Here is a 23,803-nt window from a genome sequence, read left to right on the forward strand (position 1 = left end):
CAGCATCATTTATTGAATATGGAGTCATTTCCCCATTGCTTGTTTTTGTCAGTTTTGCCAAAGATCATATAGTTGTAGGTATGCGACCTTATTTCTGGATTCTCTATTCTGCTCTGTTGGCCTATGTGTCTGTTTTTGTACCAGTGCCATGCTATTTTGGTTACTGTAGCCCTGCAGTATAGTTTGAAGTTAAGTCACAAGATGCCTCCAGCTTTATTCCTTTTGCTTAGGATTGCCTTGGCTATTCAGGCTCTTTTTTGGTTCCATATGAATTTTAAAATATTTTTTTTTCTAGTTCTGTGAAGAATGTAACTGGTATTGTTTTTTCCAGGCTTAATTCACTTTATTTTTCTTGTATAAAAACCCTATGTTGTAGCCACAGCTGGAGCCTGGGTCCGCTGCACGGAGACTCTGGTGTGAGTCTTGACAAGGTGATCAGTGAATTCCTGATAGGGAGACTTGGTAAACACAGTCTCCTTCCAGAGGTCAGGGGTCAGGTAGCTGTAGGTCTTAGAGATGGCATCAAAGGTGGCCTTGGTGAAGTTGCCCAGGGTGGCAGTGCAGCCCCGGACTGAGGTGTAGCAGTCATCGATACCAGCCATCATGAGCAGCTTCTTGGGCACAGGCGCTGAGACGATGCCAGTGCCCCTGGGTGCAGGGATGAAGCACACCACCAGCACAGAGTCCAGCGGCCTGTCACCTTGCACGGGACGGTGTGGGACTTGCCGATCTTGTTCCCCCAGTAGCCTCTGCGCACCGGGACAATGGAGAGTTTGGCCAGGATGATGGCCCCACGGATGGCGGTGGCCACCTCCTTGGAGCACTTAACACCCAGGCCGCGGTGGCCATTGTAGTCCCCGATAGCAACAAACACCTTGAACCTGCTGCGCTGGCCAGCACTGGTCTGCTTCTGCACCCGCATAATCTTCAAAATCTCGTCTTTAAGAGAGGCACCCAAGAAAAAGTCAATGATCTCAGATTCCTTAATGGGCAGGGAGAAGAGGTAGATCTCCTCCAGGGACTTGATCTTTATGTCCTTGACCAAGCGGCCCAGTCTGGTGACGGGCATCCACTCCTTATCCTCGGCCTTGCCTCCGTGAGCTCCGCGACCTCGGCCCCGGCCCGTCCACGGCCACCATCCTGGCCCCGGATGCCACTGCCGAAACCTCCGCGGAAGCCACCGTGGTTCCCCATCCCAGGGCCACCAGGGCCCTCCAGGCCCCCCCCGCTGCACCGGCGTCATCCGCCATTTGGTGTTTTCTCGGAGAATAAGAGCGTAACTAGTAGTTTAATAGGAATAGTATTGAATCTATAAATTGCTTGGGCACTATGGTCATTTTAATGATATTGATTCTTCTATCCATCAATATGGAACATTTTTGCATTTGTTCATGTCATCTCTGATTTCTTTGAGTAGTGTTTTGTAGTTCTCTTTGTAGAGATCTTTCACCTCCCTGGTTAGCTGTATTCCTAGGTAAAATACCTGGAAAATTTTCTGTGGCAATTGTAAATGGCGATTGCATTCCTGATTTGGCTCTTACTTTGTTGTAGTGGGTTGGCTCATTCTAAAAGTCAGCGCCTCACTCAAATCTTATCTTCAACTGTAGAAGTGGGTTTGCATATATTAATTATTTTTAATTAAAACATTGTAGTAAAATTTATTAACATAATTAGCTTGGCTTAATTCAGAGGAAAAGCTCCATGTGCACAGGTGTTTTTTTTTTCAACTATCTACTCCGTGTTTCTAGCTGTGCCCATCATAATATCATGCAAGAGCCTATCAGAATCTAACAGAATACTCTTACCTAACTCCATTGGGTAGGAGTTAGCCCTCTTAGGCAACTGGGAACTGCAATATCCGTTCTAACTGCAAATGGCTGTTAATAGAGGAGAACTCAAAAACCAGTGGCTTATTGAACCACATAAAGGGCAAAACAAGCATCACTGTCACCACCACCACCACCGCCACCACCACAACAACAACAACAACAAACAGTGGTTTAAATAAGATAGCTTATTTTCCTTTCACATACCGTGAAGACTGATAGTAGCCAACCTTGGGCTGTTTCTTTTCTATGATCCCATCAGCAACCCAGACTCCTACCTTCCTATTCCTCTATTATTTAATTGTGGCTTCATCTACAAGATCATTCTGTGATCACAAAGGGTTTCTATCTACCATATTTGCATTCTGGAAGGATGCAGTGGGAAAAGAAAAATGATATGCCTTGCAGATGAGTCACTCCTGTTTAAAGAGTTTCCCAGAAGCTCTGCCCAGTGTGTTAGGTTCATATACCATAGACCACATAAGCAAGGGCATCTGGGAGATGAGTTAGTAATTATTTTTTAGCTGAGCTTATTGCTGCTGCTATGGACATTTTCAGGTGCTTTGTATAAAATTTGGACTTCCCAAATTGTTACTCTTAGATTGATAATACCATTTTTTTTTTTTTTTGTACGAAAGGATATGTATTCAACAGTTTTATGGTACCCTCTCACTACAGGCAGTTGTTTCTCACATCCATTCCGAAATAACATGCCTGCAAATGTGAGTGCAGTGTGTTTTCTGCTACCCAACCCCCACAATACAGAGGGTTCTGTTGTAGAAAGGAAGAATAGGTATTGTGTAGACAGCAGCCTTTTCCATACCTCCTGTATGGAAAATAATATCCCAAGACCCTTGGCTGCCTTGATTACATTTTCTCTAGCTATATTACAAAAGCATTACTTGCCTTGTCTCTTTTCATCATCAAATTGCCTCTTTTTCTAATCAATTTCTACATTTTGTACTATAGTACACAGTGCATAAATTGTCCTTAAATCAATTTTCTTTCTTTATTTTCCCAACTGAAATGATATGTAGGCCACTCAGTTATGCTTTCCTTCTCTGTAATCATTCTTAAACCAATCTTGAATCCTTTAGGTGGATAACTAAAGGTAGGTTGATGGAGTTGTCATAGCATTAGTGAAATATACTTAAAAGGTAGGTTAACAAGAACTTCAAGTCAGTGTTAAAAAAATAGATATTCTGATTTTTAAATATCCATTAAAGTTTAGAAAGAAGAAATTTAGGCCAGGTGCGGTGGCTCGCGTCTGTAATCCCAGCACTTTAAGAGGCTGAGGCAGGCGGATCACAAGGTTAGGAGATCGAGACCATCCTGGCTAACACGGTGAAACCCCGTCTCTACTAAAAATACAAAAAATTAGCCAGGTGTGCTGGCATGTGCCTGTAGTCCCAGCTACTCAGGAGGGTGACGCAGGAGAATCGCTTAAACCCAGGAGGCGGAGGTTGCAGTGAGCCTAGATGGCGCCATTGCACTCCAGCCTGGGCGACAGTGAGGCTTCGTCTTAAAAAAAAAAAAAAGGAAGGAAAGAAGAAATTTATTTTTTATCCTTTTAAATTTTGCAGAAATCTAAATAATGGTTTAAAAAAGCCCTGGTGTTCCACTTTCTCACGACTCTCTTCAGTTCACCATACCTACTAGTTTGTATTAATAGGCTCAGGTCAGTTCTAATTCGAAAAGTCCGGGTCCTGAGCAGGAATTACACAGGGACCCCACTCAGAAGGTCTTGGTCTTTGTATAAAACTCCACTTTTTATATAATACCCTGTAGCTGTTCCCATACATCTTGAACAAATACTTTGTTTTCCAGACTCCTAGCACGAGGACTTGGGCAATTATTTCACTGCTTTCTATCCTGTTTTTTGTTGTCTGACCTGAACTTCTGTCTTTGTTTCCTTGAAATCATTGTACCCAGTTCTTACTCTCTGAGTTTGCTGATTTTTTTCTGAATTTTATCTGTGGTGAAATTACCTTTTGATTGTTGTGTGCATTATGTGCATTTGGTTTTGTGGTATGTTTTAAATATTGTGCATTTATATTAAGAGCTTCTTTCTCCAGCCCATTTCTAAGTGGGAGCCCTGAGTGAACCTGCCACAGGAATTTTATGATTGTTTATAGTTGTTTTTTTTTGAAACGGAGTCTCGCCCTGTCACTCAGGCTGGAATGCAGTGGCGCGATCTCGGCTCACCGCAACCTCCGCCTCCAGGTTTTCAAATGATTCTCCTGCCTCAGCCTCCCCAGTAGCTGGGATTACAGGCACATGCCACCACACCCGACTAATTTTTATATCTTTAGTAGAGACGGGGTTTCCCCATGCTGGTCAGGCTGGTCTTGAACTCCTGACCTTGTGATTCACCCACCTCAGCCTCCCAAAGTGCTGGTATTACAGGCGTTAGCCACCGTGCCCGGCAGTTTGTAGTTGTTTTTAATATGGGCTAGCTGTTGTTAACTATTATTTATTTTGTTTTCAACTTCGTGAGGTTAACTTGGTGTGGAACTGAGAAGGAAAGTTAAAGTAAAATTGCACTAAATTTGTGTAGGCTTTCTAATTTCTGGGCTCTTTTCAGATATTTCTGGATCTTTGCTTTTTCTTTCTGGAGGTTTTATCTCTCTTTTCTGACATGTTTTAATTATCCCAGTACATAACCATGACAGTGGTAGGATCTTTTGTAAGAATGTATTCATCCTTGTCTTCTGTTTTTCTTCTGTTTTTTGTCTATCTTCTTTGCCCCCAGAGGACTTCTTCCATGGTTCTCACTGGGCCCAGCCTTGTAATGATAAGCTTGTTTTCATCTGGGTTTACATTTTCTCATGAAATCCTTCATGAGTGATCAGTCCACCCCTGCGGTAGGTCACTCTGAGCGTCCCCAGGGGCAGTGGATCTGCTTCAGTGTTTGCTTTCCATGTAGCACTGTGGATCTCAACTGGAGGCTATTGTGCCCCCACTCAAGGGGACATTTGGCAATGTCTGGAAACATTTTTGGCTCTCACAGTAGAGGGGGCTGCCTGCTGGTATCTAGTAGGCAGAGACCAAAGATGCTGCTAAACATCCCACAATGCCCAGGCCAGCCCCACGCAATAATAATTTGGCTCAAAATCTTGGTATACATGAGGCTGAGGAAACTTGACTTAGCAGATGACTCAGGGATATATTGAGGCTCCCCCAGTTTCTGCTCCCAGTGCCTTGGTGATAGGAGAGCCTTCTTTAGAGGAATACTCCTGTTTTACCACTGGCCACTGCTGCCGAGAGGACTCACAGTTCTGAATTTCCCTGTGGCTCTCTGAGTCTTCAGAAATGGGAAGAAGGTGTTCCTGGACCTTTTAATTTGTGGCATAGCCCACGTTCACGTTTTTCAAACATCACAGTGTGATTGCTGGAGACCAGTGGACAAAATGGTAACAGAACTCTGTAGTTTTTCGTTTGTGTTTGTTTGAAAGGTCAAACTTAGTGAGATATATTTTAGATGTAGTAGAATCACCCTTTTTAGGTGTATAGTTTTATGAATTTTGACAGATGCATGGTAGCTATATAACCACTAGCACAATAAGGCTGCAGAACACCTCCATCACCTCAAAGCATTCTCCTAGGCCTCATTTATAGTCGATCTCCTCGTCCTGTCCCCAGCCACAACCATTAGTCTCATTTCTGTTCCCACAGTTTTGCTGATTCTGGAATGGAAACTTTTGGTTTTTGCTTCTTCCACTTAAAGTAATGCTGAGGAGATTTATACATGCTGCTGTATCAACTGTTTATTCCTTTTCATTGCTCTGTGAGATTCCACTCTATGGAGGTACCATAATCTGTTTATCTATTCACCAGAAAATGGACACTTTTTTTTGCAGTTTTAAAACATTTTTTTTGCAGTTTTAAAAAAGTGTTTAAATAGGTTTCTATTTCCCTGTAAATAACTTTTGGGTATTTTGGGTTCACATGTTTAACTTTGAGCTTACGTTTAACTTTATGCAAAACTGACATACTTGTTTTCGGTGTGGCTGCACAGCTTTGTATTGCCATCAGTTATGCATGGGTTTCAGTTGTTCCTCATTCTACTCAGCACTTGGTATTGCGAGCTTTTATTATTTTTTTGAAAAGCTATTCTAATAGGTGTGTAGTAGTATCCATAATAGGTGTGTAGTGGTTTTCATTTGCACTTCTAGTAATAACAGCGCTGATCATCTTTTCATATTCTTATGTGCCACAGTATAGCCTTTTTGGTTGAAATGTTTGTTTAGCTCTTTTGCCTATTCTTTTGCCTATTTGTTTTCTTGCTGCTGAGATTTGAGAGTGCTTTATATATTCTGGATACCAATTATTTATCAGATATGTGTTTTTCAAATATTTTCTTCTAGTCTGGGATTTATATTTTCTCTTTTTCTTTCATGGCTCATGTCCTTTTTCCTAAGAAGGCAGAGAACTTGGCATAGCCCAGGGTCACAAATAATTTCTCTTATGTTTTCTTTCAGAAGTTTTAAAGTTTTAGACTTTGTATTGAGGTCTATGATCCATTTTAATCTAATTTTATATATCATGCTACTATGTATAAAATATAGTTGTCCAATTTTACTCCCAACTTTAGAATCACGTTATGTACAACCCTTGGACTCCTCTGCTGTGGGATTCTTCTCGACAAATCCCCTTCTTCGTTCCTGCAGGCAGGCAATGGGCTCTGCAGGGGATCTCACTGGAGAGGGTTTTCATAATATTTGCCTTTTGTCTTATCTTTCATCAGTGGGGAAGATGGCAGAGAAAGGCATACAAGCATCTGGAATTTTGAGAGGTTAATTACCTCAGTAATGAGGCTTATAGACTTAAGTCATGATCGCCAAATAGACATACTGGACATCAGCTTTCCTCTGCCTCCCTCAACACTAAATGAAATTGCTAAATCTTGGGAGAGTCTCCCCTCCCATGGAAACATGTGAGTCTAGAATAGGAAAAGAGAGTTAGTAATCTGAGTCCAGGAAGTCTTTAGAAGCCACTGGGCTCAAGTACTACTATAGATGCTGCTCTGAAAATCGAGTGCAAGTTAGAGATACTTGGACAATGTGGCTCAGAGTATCTGATATCAGGGACCTTAGAGTCCTAAGGTATTTGAGCAGATGTCTAGGAGAGGCCAGAAGCAAGCCATTGTGAGAAACTCAGTCAAAAGGGGATTGTTGAGGGGTAGCATCTGGTAGTGAAAACCTAGGCAAAGGACAGTGAAGAAAGACTGATGGTGTTGATTTTGACTCCTAATCCCAGGAATGTGGAAATATCAGACAAAACAGTGGAGAATTTTGCACTAGTGAACAAGAGGGCAATGTGCTGGACATTTATGCATCATTTTCACTTACCCATAACTCATTTGTGCTCATAAAAACGGTGTGGATATTATTCCCAGTTTGTAGATGAGGAAAAAATATAGCTATGGAAAGCTAAGTGGTTTGCTCCCAAGGTCACATAGCGAGTAATAGTAGAGTTAGGATACACCTTCAGTGTTGGCTTCATCTTTGTTGTTTCTTTTGATGAACAAAAACCAGAGTGGAAGCAGTGTGTGTATATGTGTCTACAGTATATCTATTTCTCCATATATATTCTGGAGAAAATGTACTATGTAGAGTATTACATGTATAGTTAAACATATTTATAAAGAACATTGATCCTGGAGGCCAGAATAGGACTGTGTCTAATGGGTTAAAGTAGCCCCAGCTCCAAGGTTGAGGGCTCCTTGGGTCAAGAGCCAAATGTTTAATTAAGCCATCCCCTCCTGCAATATTATTCAGGGTCCTTGGGTGGACTGTGTTATGTTGTGTAAGCACTTGGAGCTATTTCCTTCTATAGTAGTTGGTGCTCTTTTCTCTCCTTTCTAACAGTTGCTTTGAATCCTTAAGACAATCACAGTGTCTTGTCCTAGGCCTGGGTATATCTTACCAATTGATTTGCCAAGTATTCATCTTGCTTCTTAAAGATTTGAGTGATACCTCAGGACGCTGAATGTCTACCTCTAGTGCTGAGTTGATTTCACTCAATCCTATTGCCACTTGGGTTGTCATAATTCTTTCAAAAATATAGCTGTCAAGAAATTTTTTCTTGATGTTTTCTCTCTCTATGCAAAAGACACTGTAAGTCAAATATAAATAATGTAATCAGAAAGTGCAAGCAAGACCTCATGCCTCATTGCCACTGTTTACATGTATCTTAAGATGTGTTCCCTTATGTTATGCTGTGCTGCAGATTTTTTTTTTTTCAGCCTGACCAGATTGTCCCTTCCTTGTGGCTTATGTATTGAAACACACATTCAACTCTTTGTTCCCCAAGAGCTTCCTGTTACTCCTTCTTGTGGGTGGGTACCTTGGATGGTTGCCGGTGCTGGTGGTTGAACTGCTCAGATATGTGGCCTGGAGAGAGATGAATTCAATTCACTTCAATTGCCTCACTGGAACCATAACCTGGGTAAAAGGCACAATTTCTAAGGAGGACTCCTTTTAAAAATTTCCTATTTTTCTTAAGGCCCCTAAAAGTGAATGATTTATGCACTAAGGAGAGGCACAGTGGGATCTAGGGCAATGGTATTGGAACTAGGCTGTCAGGAGTTTCTTGGTAGGCAAGTCTGTGCTCAGCACATTTACTACCCCAGGCCTGACCTTTGGGGAAGCAGAGCTTTACGATGATAATGCTGGAACAGTTCTACCTCCTTCCTAGATTGCTCCAGCTCGTGTGCATGTGAATGAGAACTCTTTGAAAGAGTTCAGCATAGGAGTTTCTTTAATCTCATGGGAGGAAGTGGCTGGAGCTTCCCTATGAAGATGGACTCTGGAGTCTCTAGTCACTTGTCCAAGTCCTCTCTCAGCCATTAGAGAATGGGTGTCCAATCCTTTGTCCTCTCTGAGCTGCACTGGAAGAATAATTGTTTTGGGCCACACATAAAATACACTAAAATTAACAATGGCAGATAAGCTAAAAAAAAATTGCAAAAAGCCCTCATGTTTTAGAAAATTTAATAATTTGTATTGGGCTGCATTCAAAGCTGTCCTGGGCTGCATGTGGCCCACGGGCTGTGGGTTGGACAAGTTTGCATATGTGTCCTGATCACTTGAACTATGGGCTGAGGTCTCTGTTCTTTGAAAACTAGCTCATGATCTACCATTGTTTAGCATTTGGCACCTCTTTCTCTCTGCACCAAATCTTTTGCCTTAGCAAAGCAGCCTAACACATTGGTGATTCTGCAACATTCCTGCACAAAAAGTGAAGTAAGTTATAGAATGTTGATAAACTAGTAGATAAAAGTCACTGAAATGATTTTATAGTTATTCTGAAAGTATCATTATTTGTTGGATAAGAATATAATATTCAGACCAGTGTGCAAAAAAGAACAGCGTATCTTGATAACTAGTGCTTTTACCTATTAATAAGAACCTAATTATTACCACATACATTTTATAATTCTGTGACAGTTTGAGGATACTGTAATCATGTTTAGAAATGCTACCAAGTCTTAGAAGTCTCCAAAATATTGCTGTTTGTGGAAATTGTAAAACTTGAAAATGATTACCAGAATATCTCAAAATGTTAATAGAATTTTCAGAGCAGAGCTGCCTCATTGATTTTTGCAACCTCTTTTACTGTCTTTGTGATCACCTAAATTGTTACATTTGGAACTATTTCTCAGCTTATCTGCTTGTATGCCTTCTTTATTCCCTTTAAGTTCTACCAACAATCATTTTCTACTTGAATGAAATGATCCTTTACTTTCCTGAATAAACATGTAATACATCTAGTTAAAAAGAAATTCACACACACAAACAAAACCTTAGAAAAATAAAAACACTCTTCATATGGTTGGAAGTTTAATCCAAGTCCTATCCCAATATGTATATCAAAACTTCTTCACTCTCACATTGGAGAAATGAATTAGGACCTTAAACTCCACACTTTAATGACAGTTCAAACAAAAAAATCTAAATGTTAACACATTGTGCAACTATCTGGTGAGACAGGGTTGACATTCAAAATAGTGATCGGCTATTAACAATAGTGGACAGAATGATAGGATGGATGGATGAGTATTGGCTACACATCAGACCTGCATTAAAAAATATCTAATTCCTTACCTTGGAAAGGGACAAATTTCAGGCATTTATTTACAAGATATGATGAAACTCTACTATGCCTTAGAGATGTAGCTAGGACTTCCAAAATCCAAATATATGAGTTAGTGTCATAGTTAATTCTATGTGTCAACTTGGCTAGGGTATGAGCAAGCTGACTTTGCCCAGTTGTTTGGTCAAACACCAGTCTAGATGTTACTGTGAAAGTATTTGTCTTAGATGTGGTTAACACTTAAATCAGTAGACATTGAGTAAAACAGATTATCCTCTGTATTAGTCTATTTTCATGTTGCTGATAAAGACATACCCAAGACTGGGCAATTTACAAAACAAAGAGGTGTAACTGGACTTACAGTTCCATTTGGCTGGGGAAGCCTCACAATCATGACAGAGGAGCAAGTCATATCTGACGTGGATGGCAGCAAGCAAAAAGACGGCTTGTGCAGGAAAACTCCTTATAACGACCATCAGCTCTCGTGAGACTTACTCACTATCACGAGAACAGCAAGGGAAAGACCTGCCCCCATGATTCAATTACTTCCGACTGGGTCCCTCCTACAACATATGGGAATTCAAGATAAGATTTTGGTGGGGACACAGCCAAACCATATCATCCTCTATATTGTAGGTGGGCCTTATCCAATTAGTTGAAGGCCTTACTAGAACAAATATTGAGGTTTCCTGAAGTAGAAGAAATTCTCCCCAAGACTGAAACATGGAAATCCTGTCTGGGTTTCTAGCCAGTGCCTGCAGAATTTAGACTCAAGTGAGCAACATCAACTCTTACTAAGCCTCTAGTCTGCTGATCTGCTCTACAGACTTTGCACTTGGAACCCCTATAATCATGTGAGCCCATTCCTTAAAATAAGTCTCCCTCCATACCCACCCCCCACACAAACACACACATAGTCCTATTGGTCTCTTTCTCTGAAGAACTCTAACACAGTTAGAGACCAAGATTAGTGGTAACCTGCCTTAAAAAAATGCCCCAGAAAGGTTGAACTTGGGCAAATGGGCACTGGTGATCCTCAGCCCTCAGTTGAAGACTGGATTCTTCTAGAACTTGACTACATAGTCTTCTCTTTCTAGTTGAAGACTGGATTCTTCTAAAAATTGACTGCATAGACTTCTCTTTCTATCTCTGCATTCAAATTTAGATTTCCTAAGTACTGTATTCAGGAAATGCTATCATTCCTTACAAGCACCATCAGCATAGTAATTTACCTGAATGACCCTATGTGGTTGTGATTCTGTGTTTTCAGAGGCTTTCAGAAAGATGTTTTCTTGCAGTTTTTCTGCTTTCATGCCTACTGTCTTAGTCCAATCTGGATGCTATGACAAAAATACCACAGACTACGTAGCTTAAACACAGAAATTTATTTTTCATAGTTCTGGAGTCTGGGAAGTCCAGGATCAAGGTGCTGGCGCTTCTATTGTCATGAGGGCCTGCTTGCATCCTGGACAGATAGCAGTCTTCTTGTTGTACCCTCACATGGCAGAAAGCAGAGAGAAAGGAAGCAAACTCTCTCCTGTCTCTTCTTACAAGGGCATACCTTCATGATCTACACACCTCCTAAAAGCCCCATCTCCTGTTATCATCACATTGGAGGTTAAGATTTCAACATATACTTTTTAGGGGGGCACAACATTCAGTCCATAGCATTCCACAATTCTTAGCCCCAGGAAGCAAGCCTCCAAAGAATGGATAGACAATGATGAATATCTGAGGATGAATACCATGCTCTTGTATTTTATGTTCAAGGATAAGAGACAAACTTTCTGCAATTTTTTGCCAATTTGTTAAGACACTTAGCTGTTTAGTTCCGATTATCTTAAATTTATGACTTCTATAAATCTAGATGCTAGATCACTTCATTCTATTTTAAGCATAACACATTATTAAAATGATTTATTCCTTAATCTCTTTTCTTGATTAGCCTGTAAGCTTCTTGGAGTCAGGGACAATGACTTACTCATGTTTGAATTTGTAGTACCTAACATAGTGCCTGTTAATAACACATGTTTAATAAAAACTTGAATAAATGATTATCACCAAGGTTGAACATTTTATAATATATTTTACTGCTGAGAAGAAACAATATGTAAAATTCTGAATAAATGAGTAATATTATTTATCCCAAATCAGTTTCTTTTTTTATGTGTATTCAGCAAAACTCTATTCAAATAGCAGAAAACAAAAGATCCCAAGGGCTTTAATTTATATCCTTCTCTACTGAGCTCTATGTATGTGGTTTCTATGTTATTTAATATCTTTATTTTATGAATAATCCAATGAATTAAATGACAGTTAAGGGAATTTTACCATGTGCTAGAAGTCCAACTGAAATTTGATAATACTTAATGCAGTGAAATTTACTTATAAGGTACAATTTAACAGTACTATTTAAATTGTGCATCCTTCACTATAAACCAAACCAGTTAATTGAATATACCCCCAAACAATTTTTTTTTTTAACTGCACATGGCTTTTTATCAATGAGGATCCTAGGGAAAAAATGGGGCTATTAACTTGAATTCAGATTACAAACAATAAAGTAAAGACAAGCCACTGTGAGGGCAGACACATTGCTATGGTGTTCAATTATCCTACTGGAAAAATGGGAACTTGAAGGGAAAAATTTGTGCTGAATGAAGCCATTTCTTCTAATTACTTTTTTGTAGTTAAGTGAGTGAAGTTGGGGGATAGGCAACCATCAGGCACACAGCTAAGAATCTGAAGTAGTCACAGCTACATTTTACATCCTGTTCAATTGAGAACTTCTCGCATAGCTTGTTACACATTCATCAGCCCAGATATAATTAGAGGCAGAAAGTATTTTACAGTCTAGAGGAAAGTTATTGATTGTTAACAATCAATAACAAGAGAAGGTAAATATTAAGCCAGCCAGGACGAGAAAGTTGTGGAATACAGGAAAGAGAGTTGGAAACCAACTCTAAGAGGGGAAATAAAATATTGAATATGCTATATTATGGGAACATGGAGAACTATGGTCTAAAAGCCAATGTCATGCTTATAGCCAATTAGCTATATGCTTCAGCAGTGTGGACCGGCAGGACCCTGCAGGTCTTTGGACATGCCAGATCCCATCAGAACCTCTGGGATGTCCCTGAATAGGCTTCAGATGATGATTCTGGTGTCATGCTAGGGTGAATGGGGACATGCTTTTCTTATGCTCTCTGTAATCCCCATGGAGATCTTAGCTATGTGTCTGCAATATTGAATACCAGACTGAATCCAAGGAAAGTTCATACAGAAAATAGTGTCATCAAAATTGACAAGAAAAAAGACAAAAAGAGCTTGAGTTAAACAGTGTTAAGTAAATTGACATTATAATCAAAGTACCTCAAGCCAAGCTATTTCTACAGATGAGTTCTCATTTTTCAAGGAAGAAAAAATTCCTTTCTTATTTGAATTATTCTGAAAAAAAATAAACATGAGTAATCTGATCACCTTGCTTTATGAGGCTAGTTAAATTATGACTCTAAAACTAGGTAAGAGTAATGCAAGGAAATCATTGCTTAATTTTCCTTATGGCAATAGAGGTAAAAATAGTAAATAAAAAATCAGCAACCAAATCCAGTTGTGTGAACCAGAGTACATTATGATAAAAGAGGCTTTATATTAGTAATGCAAAGATGATTTTACATTAGAAAAATCTATCAATGTAATTCCTACATTAAAATATTAATGGAGACAAATAGTTATCTCAGATGATACAGAAAAGTACTTGATACAACACTGATTTAAAATAATTTTTTTTGGTAAGTAAAACTAGAAGAGAATTTCCTTACTGTGGTGAAGGTATGTATCAAAGTCCTGTAGCAAATATTATGGTTAATGAAGAAACTCAGATGCAGTCCTTTTAGGATCAGGGATAAGAAAAGTTGCCTGTTGTCATTGCTACAGTTTAATATAGAGCGACAGGTTTTGGCTAACTCTACAAGGAAAAAAAAGCAACTATAAGTATGTAAATATTGGCAGAGATAAAACATCTTATTTGGAGATAATAATGTTACATAGAAAAAGCATCAGGATCAACAGCAACTTGTAACTAATAACAGAATTCAACAAGTTTGCCAGAATTAAGATCAACTTAAAAAGTCAATAGATAATTGCACATTTATTGGCAAAGAAAATGAACCTCAATCTAAGCCTCACACTTGAAACAGCAATTGACTCAAAATGGATCACAGATTTAAAATATAAAAATAAACTATAAAACTTCTAGAAAAGAATATAGGTGAAAAACGTCAGGACTTAGAACTAGGTAAAGAGTTTTTAGACTTGACACCAAAACCATGATTAATAAGAGAGAAAATTGATAAATTTTACTTCCATTAAAAGCTTTTCCTCTGTGAATAACCCTGTTATAAGAATGAAAAGATAAATTATGAACTGGGATAAAATATTTCCAAGTCACATAACTGGCAAAGGCCTTTTATCTACAATGTGTTAAATTCTCAAAACCAAACAGAAGAATACAAACACTTGGACACCTGCGTCCAAGTGTTCTCATTGTTCAATTCCCATCTATGAGTGAGAACATGTGGTGTTTGGTTTTCTGTCCTTGTGAAAGTTTGCTGAGAATGATGGTATCCAGCTGCATCCATGTTCCTGCAAAGGTCATGAACTCATCCTTTTTTATGGCTGCATAGTATCCCATGGTGTATATGTGCCACATTTTCTTAATCCAGTCTATCACTGATGGACATTTGGGTTGGTTCCAAGTCTTTGCTATTGTGAATGGTGCCACAATAAACATACGTGTGCATGTGTCTTTATAGTAGCATGATTTATAATCCTCTGGGTATATACCCAGTAATGGGATCACTGGGTCAAATGGTATTTCTAATTCTAGATCCTTGAGGAATCGCCACACTGTCTTCCACAATGGTTGAACTAGTTTACAGTCCCACCAACAGTGTAAAAGTGTTCCTATTTCTCCACATCCTCTCTAGCACCTGTTGTTTCCTGACTTTTTAATGATTGCCATTCTAACTGGTGTGAGATGGTATCTCATTGTGGTTTTGATTTGCATTTCTCTGATGACCAGTGATGAGGAGCATTTTTTCATGTGTCTGTTGGCTGCATAAATGTCTTCTTTTGAGAAGTGTCTGTTCATATCGTTTGCCCACTTTTTGATGGGGTTGTTTGTTTTTTTCTTGTAAATTCGTTTGAGTTCTTTGTAGATTCTGGATATTAGTCCTTTGTCAGTTGGATAGATTGCAAAAACTTTCTACCATTCTGAAGGTTGCCTGTTCACTCTGACGGTAGTTTCTTTTGCTGTGCAGAAGCTCTTTAGTTTAATTAGATCCCATTTGTCAATTTTGGCTTTTGTTGCCATTGATTTGGTGTTTTCGTCATGAAGTCTATGCCCATGCCTATGTCCTGAATGGGAATGGGATTGCCTAGGTTTTGTTCTAGGATTTTTTTTTTGAGATGGAGTCTGGCTCTGTCACCCAGGCTGGAGTGCAGTGGCGTGATCTCAGCTCACTGCAAGCTCCGCCTCCCAGATTCATGCCATTCTCCTGCCTCAGCTTCCTGAGTAACTGGGTCTACAGGCACCTGCCACCACGCCTGCCTAATTTTTTGTACTTTTTTTTGTTTTTAGTGGACGAGGTTTCACCGTGTTAGCCAGGATGGTCTCGATCCCCTGACCTCGTGATCTGCCTGCCTCAGCCTCCCTCTTCTAGGATTTTTATGGTGTTAGGTCTAACATTTAGGTCTTTAATACATCTTGAATTAATTTTTGTATAAGGTGTAAGGAAGGGATCCAGTTTCAACTTTCTACATATGGCTAGCCAGTTTTCCCATCGCCATTTATTAAATAGGGAATTGTTTCCCCATTTCTTGTTTTTGCCAGGTTTGTCAAAGATCAGATGGTTGTAGATGTGTGATGTTATTTCTGAGGCCTCTGTTCTGTTCCATGGTCTATATCTCTGCTTTGGTACCAGTACCATGCTGTTTTGGTTATTGTAGCCTTGTAGTATAGTTTGAAGTCAGATAGCGTGATGCCTCCAGCTTTGTTCTTTTGGCTTAGGATTGTCTTGGCAATGTGGGCTCTTTTTTGGTTCCGTATGAACTTTAAAGTAGTTTTTTCCAATTATGTGAAGACAGTCATTGGTGGCTTGATGGGGATGGCATTGAATCTAAAAATTACCTTGGGTAGTATGCCATTTTCACAATATTGATTCTTCCTGTTCATGAGCATGGAATGTTCTTCCATTTGTTTGGGTCCTTTTTTATTTCCTTGAGCAGTGGTTTGTAGTTCTCCTTGAAGAGGTCCTTCACATCCCTTGTAAGTTGGATTCCTAGGTATTTTATTCTCTTTGTAGCAACTGTGAATGGGAGTTTACTCATGATTTGGCTCTCTGTTTGTCTGTTATTGGTGTATAGGAATTCTTGTGATTTTTGCACATTGATTTTGTATCCTGAGACTTTGCTGAAGTTGCTTATCAGCTTAAGTGGCTGAGAAAATGGGGTTTTCTAAATATACAATCATGTCATCTGCAAACAGGGACAATTTGACTTCCTCTTTTCCTAATTAAATAACCTTTATTTCTTTCTCTTGCCTGACTGCCCTGGCCAGAACTTCTAACACTATGTTGAATAGGAGTGGTGAGAAAGGACATCCTTGTCTTGTGCCAGTTTTCAAAGGGAATGCTTCCAATTTTTGCCCATTCAATATGATATTGGCTGTGGGTCTGTCATAAATAGCTCTTATTATTTTGACATACGTTCCGTCAATACCTGGTTTATTGAGAGTTTTTAGTATGAAGCGCTGTTGAATTTTGTCAAAGGCCTTTTCTGCATCTGTTGAGATAATCATGTGGTTTCTCTGATTGGTTTTGTTTATGTGATGGATTACGCTTATTGATTTGTGTATGTTGAACCAGGCTTGCATCCCAGGGATGAAGCTGACTTGATTGTGGTGGATAAGCTTTTTGATGTGCTGCTGAATTCAGTTTGCTAGTATTTTACTGAGGATTTTCACATCGATGTTTATCTGGGATATTGGTCTAAAATTCTCTTTTTTTTGTTGTGTCTCTGCCAGGCTTTGGTATCAGGATGACACCGGCCTCATAAAATGAGTTAGGGAGGACTCCCTCTTTTTCTATTGATTGGAATAGTTTCAGAAGGAATGGTACCAGCATCACATTGTAGCTCTGGTAGAATTCGACTGTAAATCCTTCTGGTCCTGGACTTTTTTTTTTGGTTGGTAGGCTATTAATTATTGCCTCAATATCAGAACCTGTTATTGGTCTATTCAGAGATTGACCCTCTTCCTGGTTTAGTCTTGGGAGGGTATATGTGTCCAGGAGTGTATCGATTTCTTCTAGATTTTCTAGTTTATTTGTGTAGAGTGTTTATAGTATTCTCTGATGGTAGTTTGTATTTCTGTGGGATCGGTGGTGATATCCCCTTGATCATTTTTTATTGCATCTGTTTGATTCTCTCTCTTTTCTTCTTTATTAGTCTTGCTAGTGGTCTATCAATTTTGTTGATCTTTTCAAAATACCAGCTCCTGGATTCATTGATTTTTTTGAAGAGATTTTGTGTCTCTATCTCTTTAAGTTCTGCTCTGATGTTGGTTATTTCTTGCCTTCTGCTAGCTTTTGAATTTGTTTGCTCTTTCTTCTCTAGTTCTTTTAATTGTGATGTTAGGGTGTCAATTTTAGATCTTTCTTGCTTTCTCTTGTGGGCATTTAGTGCTATAAATTTCTCTCTACACATTGCTTTAAATGTGTCCCAGAGATTCTGGTACATTGTGTCTTTGTTCTCATTGGTTGCAGAGAATATTTTTATTTCTGCCTTCATTTCGTTATTTACTCAGTAGTCATTCAGGAGCAGGTTGTTCAGTTTCCATGTAGTTGTGCAGTTTTCAGTGAGTTTCTTAATCCTGAGTTCTAATTTGATTGCACTGAAACAGTTTGTTGTGATTTCTGTTCTTTCACATTTGCTGAGGAGTGTTTAACTTCCAATTATGTGGTCAATTTTAGATTAAGTGCATTGTGGTGCTGAGAAGAACGTATATTCTGTTGATCTGGGGTGGAGAGTTCTGTAGATGTCTATTAGGTTTTCTTGGTGTAGAGCTCAGTTCACGTCTTGGATATCCTTGTTAACTTTCTGTCTCATTGATCTGTCTAACGTTGACAGTGTGGTGTTAAAGTCTCCCATTATTATTGTGTGGAGTCTATGTCTCTTTGTAGGTCTCTAAGGACTTCTTTATGAATCTGAGTGCTCATGTGTTGGGTGCATATATTTTTAGGATAGTTAGCTCTTCTTATTGAATTGATCCCTTTACCATTATGTAATGGCCTTCTTGTCTCTTTTGATCTTTGTTGGTTTAAAGTCTGTAAGTCTGTTTTATCAGAGACTAGGATTGCAACCCCTGCCTTTTTGTTTTTTGCTTTCCAATTGCTTAGTAGATCTTCCTCCATCCTTTTATTTTGAGTCTATGTTTGTCTCTGCACATGAGATGGGTCTCCTGAACACAGCACAGTGATGAGTCTTGACTCTTTATCCAATTTGTCATTCTGTGTCTTTTAATTGGGGCATTAACCCATTTACATTTAAGGTTAATGTTGTTATTTTTGAATTCAATCCTGGTATTATGATGTTAGCTGGTTATTAAATGGCTTTAATTCATGCCATTTCTTCATAGTATAGATGGCCTTTACAATTTGGCATGGTTTTGCAGTAGCTGGTACCAGTTGTTTCTTTCCATGTTGAGTGGTTCCTTCAGGAGCTCTTATAAGGCAGGCCTGGTGGGGTCAAAATTTCTCAGCATTTGCTTGGCTATAAAGGATTTTATTTCTCCTTCACTTACGAAGCTTAGTTTGGCTGGATATGAAATTCTGTGTTGAAAAATCTTTTCTTTAAGAATGTTGAATATTGGCCCCCACTCTCTTCTGGCTTGTAGGGTTTCTGCAGAGAGATCTTCTGTTAGTCTGATGAGCTTTCTTTTGTGGGTAACCTGACCTTTGTCTCTGGCTGCCCTTAACATTTTTTTCTTCATTTCAATCTTGGTGAATCTGATGATTGTATATCTTGGGGTTGCTCTTCTCGAGGAGTATCTTTGTGGTGTTCTCTGTATTTCCTGAATTTGAATGTTGGCCTGCTTTGCTAGGTTGGGGAAGTTCTCTTGGATAATATCCTGAAGAGTATTTTTCAACTTGGTTCCATTCTCCCCATCACTTTCAAGTACACCAGTGAAACGCAGATTTGGTCTTTTCACATAGTCCCATATTTCTTGGAGGCTTTGTTCATTTCTTTTTACCCCTTTTTCTCTAAACTTGTCTTCTTGTTTTATTTCATTAATTTGATCTTCAATCATTTATACCCTTTCTTCCACTTTATTGCATCAGCTACTGAAGCCTGTGCATATGTTATGAAGTTCTCATGCCATAGTTTTCAGCTCCATCAGGTCATTTATGTTATTTTCTACATTGTTTATTCCAGTTAGCCATTCATCTAACCTTTTTCCCAAAGTTTTTAGCTTCCTTGTGATGGGTTAGAACATGCTCCTTTTGCTCAGAGAAGTTTGTTATTATTGACCTTCTGAAGTCTACTTCTGTCAACTCATCAAAGTCATTCTCCATCCAGCTTTGTTCCATTGCTGGTGAGGAGCTGCCATCCTTTGGAGGAGAAGAGGCACTCTGGTTTTTAGAATTTTCAGCTTTTCTGCTCTGGTTTCTCCCCATCTTTGTGGTTTTATCTACCTTTGGTCTTTGATGTTGGTGACCTACAGATGGGGTTTTGGTGTAGATGTCCTTTTGTTGATGTTGATGCTATTCCTTTCTGTTTGTTAGTTTTCCTTCTAACAGTCAGGTCCCTCAGCTGCAGGTCTGTTGGAGTTTGCTGGAGGTCCACTCCAGACCCTGTTTGCCTGGATATCACCAGCGGAGGCTGCAGAACAGCAAATATTGCAGAACAGCAAACATTGCTGCCTGAACCTTCCTCTGGAAGCTTCATCCCAGAGGGGCACCCATCTACATGAGGCATCTGTCAGCCCTTACTGGGAGGTATCTACCAGTTAGGCTACACGGGGGTCAGGGACCCACTTGGGGAGGCAGTCTGTCCAGTCTCAGAGCTCAAATGGCATGCTGGGAGAACTACTGCTCTCTTCAGAGCTGTCAGACAGGGACGTTTAAGTCTGCAGAAGTTGTCTGCTGCCTTTTGTTCAGCTATGCACTGCCCACAGAGGTGGAGTCTATAGAGGCAGTAGGCCTTGCTGTGCTGAGGTGGGCTCCGCCCAGTCTGAGCTTCCCAGCAGCTTTGTTTACCTTCTCAAGCCTCAGCAATGGTGGATGCCCCTCCCCCAGCCAGGCTGCCACCTCACAGTTTGATCTCAGACTGCTGTGCTGGCAGTGAGCAAGGCTCCTTGGGCGTGAGAACTGCCTAGCCAGGCACGGGAGAGAATCTCCTTGTCTGCCTATTGCTAAGACCTTGGGAAAAGTGCAGTATTTGGTCAGGAGTGTCCCGTTTTTACAGGTGCAGTCTGTCACAGCTTCTCTTGGCTAGGAAAGGGAAATCCCCTGACCTCTTGCATTTCCTGGGTGAGGCGATGCCCTGCCCTGCTTTGGTTCGCCCTCTGTGGGTTGCACCCACTGTGCGACCAGTCCCAGTTACATGAACCAGGTATCTCAGTTGGAAATGCAGAAATCACCCATCTTCTGTGTCAATTACACTGGGAGCTGCAGACTAGAGCTGTTCCTATTTGGCCATCTTGGTCACAACTTTTAAGTTTACAAATAAATGAATATGCAGAAAAAGAATACATCCATGTAACCAGTCCTCAGGTCAGAAAACATAATCAGCACCCATGAAGCTCCAGTTATACCCTTCCAGTGACTGCCTCCTCGTGGATAACTGTTAGTCTAACTTCTAATGCTATAGATTAGCTCTGTACATATGTGAACTTTTTATAAATGGAATCATCATAGTAGGTGTTATTTTGGGTCTGGCTTTTCTTGCTTAACATTATGTTTGTGACATCTGACCATATCATGGAATTGTAATTTGTTCATTTTCATTGCTGTGCAGTTTTCCATGGGATAAACCCATAATTTACTTATGCATTATACCATAGATAGTTCAGCTGTTTTCATTTATTTGTCAATTAAAATGGTACCAAACTATTGGTAGATTGATTAAATTTTTTTTTTGTAATGATGGGGCCTCACTATATTGCTAAGTCTGGTCTTGAACTGGCCTCAAGCGAGCCTCTTGGCTCAGCTTTCCAAAGTGCTGGGCTTAGAGGTGTGAGCCACTGCGCTCAGCCTAGTAGTTTAATTTTTAAAATAATTTTTTTATAGACACAAGGTCTCACTATATTATCCAGGCTGGCAGTTTGATTTTAACAGTATTCCAACTTCTGTCTGGTTGCCTTTCACGTGAAAGTGCTAATTGTGATGTTCTATGTCACAATAACAAATGAAAGGAACAGTGAGTTTGTCGTTCTTGGCAGTACTAGGTGACAAAAGTCTCCCTTCCTCTACTCCAAATTTGTGTCCTAATTTAAGCATTGCCAACCTTAGCCAATATGTATATATAGAGACAGAGAAATGATTAAATCATGGGGGTTACTTCCACTCTGTGAATCAGGGAAAAGACTGACTGCATTATCCATGTAATGATATTTGATAGTCTACACCAGGATTATCCACTAAGACCTCCTTGAAAACTGCCATCCTTAGGGGATCCTAAGGATAGTTGGCTTACAATGGTTGAAGAGAAACACATTTTGAGATGGACGTGTACTGGGAAAGTGTTGTGGCATCATACATAGTTTTGCTCAATGAGAGAATATCTTTTTTGCATAGATTGCAAACTTCCACACTACTGTTAAGAAATGTTTAAAACAAGTCTCCTTTTCTTAGTGACAGGGATTATGCAGGAGAATTATGGATTTCCCAGGATCATGCTGGGAAAAAGAGTGCAGATGCAGGACAGGTTTAGAGAAGATTCTGAAGGAAGTAATAATGTGGGAAGCAAGAAGTGTTTATTTTTCAGAATGTGTGGATGAAAGGGAGTCTGTTTTGTTTACTGGTCTATTCCCATTGCCTAGACCAGGGCCAGGCATATAGTAGGTATCAAATACTTCTGAATGTGGACTAAATAGAAGCAGAGGCCTCTGCAGAAAATCAACTAATAAATGCTGGTTACCCGAATACTTTGCATATGGGCATAAGCAAAGACTAAAACTACAATTATAGAGGTCCCGGAGCAAGAAATAGCAGACCTTAGTGCAGACCACAGGGTCCATAGAGTGAAGGTAAGTATTCCCCTAATCTTGCTGATTTAGGATCCTTATCAGCCTAGAGTGAAGAGAAACAGATCTTCACACAGATCTCCTTTCTGGCTCACTACTGTTTACTGATGGATAGAACTGGTGCCATTACATCTACTAGCAACATAACTGAGTCTGGAATCACAAAACAGCACAGTCTTCATATTTTGGCTTGTGTTTGAGGTGACAGGGCCTGCAAAGCCTGTAGCAGCTCAGGAAATCTCTGTGCTCATAAACAAGTGATATAGCCCTTTATATGCAAATTTGGCATTTTCTTATAATTAAAACTTGCAATATAACTTTGCAGAGGGATGCTCTTATGGCATTTCAGATGTTCATCTGAAACAATAAAGGAAATTAGGAGAGTTTTAAAGAAATAGGCATCTATAAATTGGCACAGTATGAAGAGTAAAATAACCAAAAGGTTGGCTAGTTGTGTGTTGGGAAGACTTGTTTTTATATATTTGGGGCAGGTGATGGAATTAAGGGTCAGTGGTTCTTGAACCTGTCAGTGAATGAGGCAGAAAGTGGGAGATTCAGGCTTCAAGATATGCACATAACTCCAGAGAATCAGAAGAGGGAACTGAGAATAGTATTTTTTGGTATGTGATTCTGCAAATATATTGCTCATAATAGACTGCAAGCACAGGAGACAGAATGTCAGAATATTCTGCAATAGGAAACTTGTACTTGTTTTTCTTCCCTTGAGAAGTGCTACCTCACTTGAATTGGTAGGATTTTAATGAAATGGCAGAGTGTAACCCCTCCGATTCGAATCTGGCCTGCACTGTGTAGACAGTGTGCTAGAGCTCACATGTACATGAAACACTTTGTACGGAGAGGTTGAAAATTAATGTTTTCTTAGGGGTTGAGTTTTCAGGGATTACTATCCCTTTGAAAATACTCCACAATGAAGGCTGGGCATGGTGGCTCACACTTGTAATCCCAGCACTTTGGGAGGCCTAGGCAGGTGGATCATGAGGTCAGGAGTTCAAGACCAGCCTGGCCAAGATGGTGAAACCCTGTCTCTACAAAAAATACAAAAAAATTAGCTGGGCGTGGTGGCAGGTGCCTGTAATCCCAGCTACTCGGGAGGCTAAGGCAGATAATTGCTTGAACCTGAGAGTCAGGGGCTACATTGAGCCGAGATCTCGTGACTACACTCCAGCCTCGGTGACAGAGCGAGACTCCATCTCAAAAAAGAAAAACAAAAAAACTTCATAATGATTGGTAAGGTATAATTTAGGGGCCACAGAAATGATTGATCCAGTTGTGCTCCAAGGTATATGAAAGTGTAACTTTATTTTAAAGGAAGGGATCAGTTGGAGGCTTAAAATAAGTATCAGCTGAATAATTATGTATTTAATTATTGGACTTATTAAATAAGTCCAGCAGCACAAATGTGCCAGGACAAATCAATTGTTAGAAATGATTTATTCAGTCAACTTTTACTGGACAGAATTATACTCATTTCAATAGTCTATTTTCTGCTTCCTTCAAAGAACTCTCCCCTGCCGCTTCTCTCCCGCCCCCCACCTTCTCTGACTTCTGATGAGGT

At 39.8% G+C, this 23,803-nt stretch overlaps 1 pseudogene across 1 annotated transcript; it reads right to left on the minus strand.

The window, feature by feature from the left end:
- Positions 1–321: 321 nt before the first annotated feature.
- LOC116274148 lies at positions 322–1,250 on the minus strand (annotated as a pseudogene). The gene has a single exon (XR_004182698.1). The product of XR_004182698.1 is annotated as a 40S ribosomal protein S2 pseudogene (transcript).
- Positions 1,251–23,803: the final 22,553 nt, after the last annotated feature.

The sequence above is a fragment of the Papio anubis genome, chromosome 3 (assembly GCF_008728515.1).
Source record: "Papio anubis isolate 15944 chromosome 3, Panubis1.0, whole genome shotgun sequence".
NCBI classification, from domain to species: domain Eukaryota; kingdom Metazoa; phylum Chordata; class Mammalia; order Primates; family Cercopithecidae; genus Papio; species Papio anubis.